At 45.4% G+C, this 9,135-nt stretch overlaps 2 protein-coding genes across 5 annotated transcripts in view; both read left to right on the top strand.

The window, feature by feature from the left end:
- The window catches only part of LOC120740573 (NLR family CARD domain-containing protein 3-like), a 131,227-nt gene that overhangs the window by 91,952 nt on the left and 30,140 nt on the right, over window positions 1-9,135 (top strand). Inside the window, exon 1 of one of the 4 annotated variants that reach the window (XM_040043023.1) lies at window positions 5,403-5,569. The exons of the other annotated variants lie outside the window; for them this stretch is intronic. The gene's annotated coding sequence lies outside the window, so the exon portion shown is untranslated. Of the gene's footprint in view, window positions 1-5,402; window positions 5,570-9,135 lie in introns of those variants that run through there. 4 annotated transcript variants of the gene reach the window in all.
- The window catches only part of LOC120740574 (NACHT, LRR and PYD domains-containing protein 5-like), a 111,665-nt gene that overhangs the window by 91,777 nt on the left and 10,753 nt on the right, over window positions 1-9,135 (top strand). The gene's annotated exons all lie outside the window — the stretch shown is intronic.

Below are 9,135 nucleotides of genomic sequence, written 5' to 3'. Positions count from 1 at the left end.
CATTTCTGCAGCAAGAAAGGCTTAACAGCTTATCAAGATTTTGACGTTTGTGCGGTAACTTAAATAACTAAATCACTAAAGTGCAAACACCAAGCACGTTTTTGGTAATTTTTGTGTATCACAATGTGTTTTTTATTAACACTTACTGAGGTGGAGTTTTTGTTATTTTACAAAGTTTAGGTCAGTTTTGATCGCTTTAAGAGGTAAAACTGGGGACAAATGTTGCTTTGGCTGCTTTCTGTGCAGAGTGTTTGTAAGCCTCACAAAATTTTCCACAATCCTCAAAATAGATGTACCGGTACTAAATAGAGGACATCCTGAGATTTCCATTGATATATTGTGTGTTTAGGTGGCCTCTTTTAGCTCCAAAGGGAAAGGAAATAAGAAAAAAAAGGATAATTTTTTTCTCAGACTCAGTTTGACAAAAGAGCTGAAGCCATGATCAGTGTTCATCTGACACAGGTCCAGTCCCGAGTCATCAGTCCTGAGTCTGAACAGCTGAAGTCTGATTCGTCCTTCCTGAGACTCTGACAGCTCATCGCCTTCATGAACATGATAGGTGTTGAGGTGAATACGTTGTGTTAAATGAAACGAGATTTCTGCCCAAACAAATTGTTATGGACATAATACAGGACAGAGATATTTTGATCAGTTATCTCTCCACAGAAGATAAAAATATAATTCCAGGATCTGTCAGGTTTGGTTGTGAGCGCCCACTCCAGCGTGATGTGTGTCATGTTTTAGTCTCTAACACAGGCAGGCACAACAGAACAGGGGAAACAGTGGATTTAACCTGTTGTTGAAAACTCAAAACAGATTTTGGCACAAAATGGAGAATCCACTGTGTGATCATGTAGTTCAAAGTTCAGGCTGGAACTGGAACAACAACAAAAGTGAAGCATCAGGAACAAACATGAGATTCCACCAACCGTCTGAACAGAGATGCAAACTGCAGGATTTATTTTGCAGGACTTCTCTCTGACCAGTTTTAGGTTCCTCCTGAGTGCTGTGCACCATCTAGTGACATCTTTGAATATTGCACTGGTGTAAGGAGTGCAGTGAAACCAGCACTGACTCAGTTTTTAACAAAAAATGGAAACATAAAAAAAAATAAAATAAGGGATTCTCACGTCTCATGACTCATTTACACAATGAACTATTCTGACTCTTAACCCCTAGTTTATTTTTCCTTTGAACATTTTTTGCTTTATTTGGCCAAGTTTGTGCACACAGACACACACAAACACACAGACAGACAGACAGTGAGCACACAATAAGTAAGAAAAATCAAGTTACAGAAAGCAAATATAAAGACTCATTTACACCAAAGAGTGGGGCTGTCACTGAGCTGGTGAGCTCAGGTAGAGTGAAAGAAAACAACAGCGCTGTTCTTGTAATCAATGTTTGCTGGGAAAAAGCTCCTTAATCAAAACACCTGACAACAATCTCTGACATGAAGAAAGCAAAATTTGTAGCTGCTCCATCCACCACCGTTTGTTTAACACAGAGAAAAATTTGCAGATGAACTTTTGACTTTTGACTTTGCAGGCATATTTTACATGGAAGTGATGTCTGCAGCAAACAGGGGTGAGTCTAACGGGGTGCATGGGGTGGACTAGACTGTATTAATTTCAAGGGTTTCGTGACATTTTCCAGATTGAAAGTGACACAATGTCAAATATTGTGTTAGTGACATTGCATTAATTTTCAAAACCATCCATCCATCCATCCATCCATCCATCCATCTTCATCCGCTTATCCGAGGTCGGGTCGCGGGGGTAGCAGCCTAAGCAAAGAGGTCCAGACCTCCCTCTCCCCAGCCACCTCCTCCAGCTTGTCCGGGGGAATACCAAGGCGTTCCCAGGCCAGCCGAGAGATATAATCTCTCCAGCGTGTCCTGGGTCTGCCCCGGGGCCTCCTCCCGGTGGGACATGCCTGGAACACCTCGCCCAGGAGGCGCCCAGGGGGCATCCTTGCCAGATGCCCGAACCACCTCAGCTGGCTCCTTTCGATGTGGAGCAGCAGCTGCTCTACTCTGAGCCCCTCCCGGATGGCCGAACTTCTCACCCTATCTCTAAGGGAGAGGCCAGCCACCCTTCGGAGGAAGCTCATTTCCGCCGCTTGTATCCGCGATCTCGTTCTTTCGGTCACTACCCACAGCTCGTGGCCATAGGTGAGGGTAGGGACGTAGATCGACCGGTAAATTGAGAGCTTCGCTTTTACACTCAGCTCCCTCTTCACCACGACTGACCGGTGCAGCGTCCGCATTACTGCAGCCGCAGCCCCAATCCGTCTGTCGATCTCCGGCTCCCTTCTCCCATCACTCGCGAACAAGACCCCGAGATACTTGAACTCCTCCACTTGGGGCAGGAACTCATCCCCGACCCGGAGTGGGCACTCCACCCTTTTCCGGCTGAGAACCATGGCCTCAGATTTGGAGGTGCTGATCCTCATTCCCGCTGCGTCACACTCGGCTGCGAACCGCTCCAGTGCGAGCTGGAGGCCCTCACCCGATGAAGCCAACAGAACCACATCATCCGCAAAAATCAGAGATGAGATTCTGAGGCCACCAAAGCGAAAGCCCTCCGCCACTTGGCTGCGCCTAGAAATCCTGTCCATAAAAATTATGAACAGAACCGGAGACAAAGGGCAGCCCTGGCGGAGCCCATCACCCACCGGGAACGAGTCCGACTTATTGCCGGCAATGCGAACCAAGCTCTTGCAACGGTTGTATAGGGATTGAATGGCCCGTAGCAATGGGCCAGACACCCCATACTCCCGCAACACCTCCCACAGGACACCCCGAGGGACACGGTCGAATGCCTTCTCCAGGTCCACAAAACACATGTAGACTGGTTGGGCAAACTCCCATGCACCCTCAAGTATCCTGGAGAGGATAAAGAGCTGGTCCAGTGTTCCGCGACCAGGACGAAAACCGCATTGTTCCTCCTGTATCCGAGGTTCGACTAGCGGACGAACTCTCCTCTCCAGCACCCTGGCATAGACTTTCCCAGGGAGGCTGAGGAGTGTGATCCCCCTGTAGTTGGAACACACCCTCCGGTCCCCCTTCTTAAAGATGGGGACCACCACCCCGGTCTGCCAGTCCACAGGCACTGCCCCTGATCTCCACGCAACATTGCAGAGACGTGTCAACCAAGACAGCCCTACAACGTCCAGCGCCTTCAGGAACTCGGGGCGGACCTCATCAACACCAGGGGCTCTGCCACCAAGGAGTTGTTTAACTGCCTCAGTGACCTCGCCCCCGGAAATTGGCGGGTCATACCCCTCATCCCCAGACTCTGCTTCCTCCTCGGAAGACGTGTCAGTGGGATTAAGGAGGTCCTCGAAGTATTCCTTCCACCGCCCGACAATTTTCTCAGTCGACGTCAACAGCGCTCCGCCAGCACTATACACAGCGCAGGTAGAGCACCGCTTTCCCCTCCTGAGACGCCTGACGGTTTGCCAGAATCTCTTCGAGGCAGTCCGAAAGTCTTTTTCCATGGCCTCTCCGAACTCCTCCCACACCCGAGTTTTTGCTTCAGCCACTGCCCGAGCCGCATTCCGCTTGGCCTGTCGATACCTGTCGGCTGCCTCCGGAGTCCCACAGGCTAACCAAGCCCGATAGGCCTCCTTCTTCAGCCTGGTGGCTCCCTTCACCTCTGGTGTCCACCATTTGGTTCGGGGATTACCACCACGGCAGGCACCAACCACCTTGCGGCCGCAGCTCAATGCAGCAGCTTCGGCAATGGAGACGCTGAACATGGTCCATTCGGACTCAATGTCCCCAGTCTCCCTCGGAATGCTGTTGAAGCTCTGCCGGAGGTGTGCGTTGAAGATCTCGCGGACTGGGGCCTCTGCTAGACGTTCCCAGCACACCCTCACTACGCGTTTAGGTGCACCAGGTCTGTCCAGCGTCCTCCCCCGCCACCTGATCCAACTCACCACCAGGTGGTGATCAGTTGACAGCTCAGCCCCTCTCTTTACCCGAGTGTCCAGAACATATGGTCGCAGGTCTGGTGATACGATTACAAAATCGATCATCGACCTACGGCCTAGAGCATCCTGGTGCCACGTGCACTTATGAACACTCTTATGTTCGAACAGGGTGTTCGTTATGGCCAAACTGTGATTAGCACAGAAGTCCAATAACAAAGCACCGCTCGGGTTCAGATCAGGGAGGCCGTTCCTCCCAATCACGCCCCTCCAGGTCTCGCTGTCGTTACCCACGTGAGCATTGAAGTCTCCCAGCAGGACAACAGAGTCTCCAGGTGGAGCACCTTCCAGCACCCCCCCCAGGGACTCTAAGAAGGCTGGGTACTCCGAACTGCCACCCGGCGCATAAGCGCAGATGACAGTCAGGACCCGTTCCCCGACCCTAAGGCGCAGGGAGCAAACCCTCTCGTCCACCGGGAAAAACCCCAACGTACCGGCAGCAAGCCGAGGGGATATAAGAATACCCACCCCAGCCCGCCGCCTCTCACCAGGGGCAACTCCAGACTGAGACAGAGTCCAGCCCCTCTCCAGGAGACTGGTTCCAGAGCCCAGACAATGCGTAGAGGTGAGCCCAACTATATCTAGCCGGTACCTCTCAACCTCACGCACCAACTCAGGCTCCTTCCCCACCAGAGAGGTGACATTCCATGTCCCTATTGCCAGTCTTGGCAGCCGGGGGTCGGTCCGCCAGGGCCTCCGCTCCTGGCCGCCACCCGGCTCACAATGCACCCGACCCCTATGGCGCCTCCTGCGGGTGGTGGGCCTGCGGGAGGATGGGCCCATGTCTCCTCTTCGGGCTGTGCCCGGCCGGGCCCCATGGACTAAGGCCCGGCCACCAGACGCTCGCCCTCGGGCACCCTCCCCGGGTCTGGCTCCAGGGCGGGGCCCCGGTAACCCTATCCCGGGCAGGGTAAACTGTTCCCTCGATATTCTCTTCATGGGGGTCTTCTGAATCGCTCTTTGTCTGGTCCCTCACCCAGGACCAGTTTGTCATGGGAGACCCTACCAGGGGGCAAAAGCCCCCAGACAACATAGCCCCTGGGATCCCTGGGACACACAAACCCCTCCACCACGATAAGGTAGCGATTCAAGGAGGAGAATTTTCAAAACCATAAAAGCAAAATCTTTTTAGAAAAGTGGGAATGTTTTTTTTTTGCTTTTTTTTTTTATTAATCAGTAATGACTATGAAACAGCTGATCTGTGCTACACATCAGTAACTTGGTGTCTTGAGGAGTTGTTGACTTTTTAAAAGTGCAATTTTCCAGTTTACCTACATTAAAATTTATTTTTTATTAAAAATGTGTCTCTAAGCTTGCTTAAGAGACACCCCTGCCACGCTGCCTTCAAACATTACTTATGAAACCAACCCCAATAATAACTGTGTGTTTCTTCGAAGCTGCTGAAAACTGAACAGAAGCTGCAGTGAAAACTAACAGAGGAACAAACTGGCTGATGTAACCTGACCTCAGGCAGCCGGGCGTGACGGCTGTGTTTGCATTTGGAAATACACTTGGGTCCGTGTCCTGTAAGGGCTGATGAAAAAACTACAGAGTGAAAGAAGGACACACGGCAGATGTACGTATTTTATCTTTTATTTATTTTTACTGTAATTCTGTGTTTTTTCCTGCTACCAATGAATTATTAGCCATCCAGCTATCTGGTGAACATGGTTAAATATTTCAGTCAGTGCACATCATCATGTGAAGCTAAGACCAAAACAGCTGATTATATGGGATAATGTTGTCCTCTGAAAGAGGATCCTGACCACAAAACGTTTGAGAACCTCTTTTTCTGGACTGAGGAGACCGAAGGTTTCCCACTGCAGGCAGAACAGACTCTTGAAGGACTAAATGTGAGACATGAACCATGAATTATGTGTTTGGTGTTTTCAGACATGAGTTATTTAAGCAGATGATGGTTTTATGTGCTTTGACATAACCGTTAATGCCCCTGGGTGATGAGCTCTCTGTGTAATTCATCATGTTTCTGATTCGAGTGGCTGGATCATTTCTGGTAGTGAAATGTGTTATTCAAAACTTTTTTGGGACGCAGAGTCCTACAGTTTTAAGACAATTATTATTTGATTAAAATGTTATACTCCATTTAGTTACTGGACAATTTATCTTTTGCTTTCACTTGATAGATGAAATTCAGCAGAACATCGGAAAAAAGCAGTGAGACTATAAACTTATTTAGTCTAGCAGTGTAGTTATGTCAGCCAAAGATAATCATCAGTACAGTGAGCACCTGTAATCAAATCAATAACATCTAAGAGAAAAACAAGGAAGTGAGCTGCAGAATAAAACAAACTGATGGTGGACATTTGGTGAGCTTTGAGTTATTTTCATTTTCTTTCTTTCAAAAGTATTTTTTATTTATTTATTTTTTATTGCCTGTCCCATTTGGTTCTTTAGCCATCAGAATTGTTGTCTGAAGACCAACAAGGATACCCAATGGATTTACTTTGCCAAATGGATCATCGTGGCATTGCCGTATTGGTCCATTTGATCAACCTTTGTTGTTATTGTTTATATTATTTTATTTTCAGTTGTTACAGATGGGACAGACATGACTGAGGGATAGGAAACGGAGAAAGAAAGATGAAGGAGAAGAAAAACAGAAGGGAAGAGGGACAGTGAGAAAGGGCACTTAAAAAGAGAAAGAAGAGAAAAACAAATCTCCTGGATCACCTGTTGAGAGAAAAAGAAGAGAAAACAAGCAAAAACAACAGAGCAACATACTAAACACAACACCATCGCATTAATCTAGCTAAGTGTAAACAGCAGTAAATACCAAATATTGAATGTGCTTGTGTAGCAAGCAGGACCGACAGCGCACAATGTGCTTGGAAATAGCAGCCAATAGAGTTTATGTCTATGAACAGTGAACACCTGTGTGGATCAGCGCGCTTGTATTCAAAAGGTTTCCCCATGTAATGGTCTGCTAGAGGATGTAGAGAGCCATATCCCTGTCCCCCAGGGCATGAGGGGTCAACCAGTAGCCACGGAGCTGAAGCCAAAAAAAAAAAAAAAAGTATTTTTTTTCTTTTTTCTTTTTCTTATTAAGTATTACTTTAAGAAGCTTCTTTAAATCCTGTAGTGGTTACAGACAGTCTGGCAGGGAAGTTACACTTTGGCAAGTTAAACAAGAATGAAAGAAAAGCTGAGACAGCTGAAGTAGAGGATGATTTCTAAATACAGACTCAAACTCTTGAAGCATGAAGTGATGAATGGAAGTAAGACAAGACCTTAATAGAGAAACAACAGAATCAGATCTTATCCCAGTGCACACAGCAAAGAGCTGCAGATGGATGGTGTTCAGGAAGACTTTTATCTGATTTATGTTATGGATGTTTTTATGTATTTGTTCTATTTAATTTTGTTGTGTTTAATCATCACAATGATTGTTTGTTGACTCTTTGATTGTCAGACAACAAAGCTCATTCTATTTCTTTTTGACAAACAATGAAACCTTAATTATAATATAATATAATATAATATAATATAATATAATATAATATAATATAATATAATATAATATAAAACTATTATTATAATTAAACAGGTCACCACCTTCTCCCTATCAAATATCTCAATAAACAGAAAAAATAAAATCTGTGTTTTATTCTCACTTTTCTCTTCCATCAGGTGACTGCAGGTTTTTACCAACATGGAAAGGTATCACCCTCAAAACCTCACATTAGCTTCACTGCTAAAAGAACAAAAACAGAAATGATTTCATAGTACATGCCATAACTCTCTACTACAAATCTGCTTACCAGCATCATTTGGTTTCTTTTGTTAATTCAATTTAACTCTGCAAAGTTTTTCCAGCATATTTTCCACCGAGAGATTAAAAAGTGTATATATATAACCCTGCCTGATTCTTTTCCTCACTCCTCAGACCAGACTCTCCTGAGCCTGTGACCAGTCTCAGCTCTGTAACAATGAGGAAGAGAAGCCCTCCACAGGAAGACCGTCCTGACTTTAAAAGGAGTAAACTGTCTCCTGATGCAAAGTAAGAGTTGACTGAACGTAAAACCTATCTTACACTCCATGAGTAAACAGGGAGAAGGTTCGGTTTACCACATGTGTAGTCATTTATTATTATTATTATTTTTTGCTTTGTTCACAAAAAGAAGAAAAACAGCTGGATACACAAACAGACTAAAGAGAACAGAAGTCATTCATTGTGAAGAGCAAAGTTTTTAGCCTTACTGTAACATCATTACTGTGACTAGCTCTAAGTTTATCCAGTACTTTTTGTTTCTGAAGTCCAAAAATGTAATTTCTCTGCCTGATGGTCTTTTCCTCTGTTCACCAGGATCACTGAGACACCAGATGCCCCTGAACCTGAACCTGGACTCAGCTGTGTGTCTTTGAAGAGTGATCAGTCAAAAGATGACATGATCCACTTTAAAGGAACTAAATCTGCTGCTGCTGAGGAGTAAGACATTTCACATTTACCTTATACCTGTGTGGTACACCTGGCCTCAGTCCTGAGATTAAAGGTCCTTGAGTCAGACTGACAGGCTGCTTATTTAAAAACAAATTCTATCTTAACAGCCCTGCATTCCCTGCACTGGGCATCACACTGATTATAATTTATGTGGTAATCAGCAGGAATGTGTCAGCAGTCAGTTTGACTCTTTTATTTGGTAAATAAGAGTTTCAGTCTGATGTGGTTGCCAGTTTTGCGTAGGAAGGTGAATGATTCTCATAATTCATAGTGACACACCATCACCACCAACATGACAATCGTCAACAAAACTGATAAAGGACCACAGCAAATCTTTTTTTTTTTTTTAACCTTAATATTGGAATTACATTTTTCACTAGTGATTCTTTTTTATATGACCTGCATGAAATAATGTGGCCAAATGGATTATAATGTAGTAAGATGATCATTTTTTAGTTCAGCATCTGGACACTGAACACCACAGATGTAGCCGAGTGTAGGCTGATTCAAAGTGTCATCACGTGATTTGTTTTTAAGTGTATTATAAGTTTTTTTACTCAGAAAAAAAATCAGCTGCTGCTCCAAGATGCTCTTCCTTGCTGCTGGAATTTTAAAGACACAAAGGTCAAATTTAAAATGAAACACTTTAAGGCAAGGCAAATTTATTTGTATAGCACAATTCA

Source organism: Simochromis diagramma, unplaced genomic scaffold (assembly GCF_900408965.1).
Source record: "Simochromis diagramma unplaced genomic scaffold, fSimDia1.1 OVJJ01000433.1, whole genome shotgun sequence".
NCBI classification, from domain to species: Eukaryota; Metazoa; Chordata; class Actinopteri; order Cichliformes; family Cichlidae; genus Simochromis; species Simochromis diagramma.
This window is presented reverse-complemented; position numbering and strand designations above follow the sequence as displayed.